The following is a 1,374-nucleotide window of genomic DNA, read 5'->3' as shown; positions in this document are numbered from 1 at the left end:
GTTTCTCCTTTGAGGTGAATCATGGCCGCAACCCCCTTTCTTTCTCCCGTCCATCAGAGAGAGCAGAGGGAAACCTTTGAAAAGTATTCCCAGAGAGATGGTTTCTTTCGTGGGGGACACTAAGGCTTCTTTCCTATCCCACTCCCACTCCTGACTAGTTAGACAAAGCCACCACCCACACCGTGCTTCACGTTTGGCAGGCTCCACCCGGTACCTCCCTTCCTGCAGTTCTGCCTTCCTGTGACACCGTCAGGCAGACACAAGCCTCTAGCCAGGCCAGAGCCTGAACTGAGGGCAGGAGCCTGGCTGGGATCCGCCCCCCCCACCCCTCCCTCAAGCCGCTGTGGGCCCTGCCCAGGGTGTTCAGCCAGACCAACTCATGGCTGGGAAAACTGCAAGTCAGAGTGGAAAGGCTTCATTAATGCATCGCCAGTGCTGAGTATAGCAGGGTGATCTAAGGCCCATTTCAGGGTCATCACTGTGATTTGTGGGTTGCTTGGTTTGCTAGGCTTTGATCTGGGCCTCAGACAACCATGCTGCTTCTCTGAAGTCTAGCTTTGGCAGAACGTAAAGAGGACAGCTGCTCAGAGCAGAACTCTGGGGTTCCCAGTCCTTGGTGGAATCAGCATCTTTTATTGGCAACAGAGGAGTTTAATCACTGTAGAGCTCCCACAGGCCTCCCAGTTTATCAAGAGCATGGATGGTGAAGCGCTGTCTTTCTCAGGAAGAAAAGATTTTTTTCCTTAATTATCAACAGATGGTAGAAGTCTCCCTTTCTATACTCCTGTCTCTCTCCTTAGTAATGGTTTGAATAATCCAAAAGGGGTTTTGATCTCTTTATACTTTTCTTCTCTCTTCCCTGTCAAGAGGTCTCCATTGGTTGGCTTTGGTAACCAACTTCCGGCATATTTGATTATCTTTAAATTGGGTTCATGGTAGAAAGAGTTTATGTGACATCCCTGATGAGAAATGCTCTATTTGTTCATAAATTTTGTTACCCGCACAGTTCTCAGGAGTGGTACAGAGCGATCTATGGGATGGAGAACTGCCCTATTTTTAATTCCCAGCAGAGAATTTTTCAAGGCCACTGAGGCTTTAATTCCAGAAAGAACATGCCTTGTTGTTGCTTGGATCTGAGAGAAGACTCTGTAGTCTCCAGGTTCCTTCTCCCTCTTCTCCAGCACCCTCTTCACAAGGGCACTGGTAGACTCGCTCAGGTTGGGGAAAGCCCATGTCCCCTCCTCTGCTGTGATTTACAGTGGACACTTGTCTTTTCCCTGGTTTCTTCCTGGGCAATGTATATTCTAGCTGTCTCAGAAAGTGTTGCTAGATTGTTCCAGAAGGGGAATGGCTTTGAAATTGGAGGTTGATGGG

General features: G+C 48.7%; 1 protein-coding gene across 1 annotated transcript in view; it reads left to right on the top strand.

The window, feature by feature from the left end:
* Positions 1-1,374, top strand: part of USP5 (ubiquitin specific peptidase 5 (isopeptidase T)) — a 14,123-nt gene that overhangs the window by 927 nt on the left and 11,822 nt on the right.

The sequence above is a fragment of the Bison bison genome, unplaced genomic scaffold (assembly GCF_000754665.1).
Source record: "Bison bison bison isolate TAMUID 2011002044 unplaced genomic scaffold, Bison_UMD1.0 scf7180017864213, whole genome shotgun sequence".
NCBI lineage: Eukaryota > Metazoa > Chordata > Mammalia > Artiodactyla > Bovidae > Bison > Bison bison.
The sequence above is the reverse complement of the archived record's forward strand: the minus strand, read 5'-3'. Positions and strand labels throughout refer to the sequence as shown.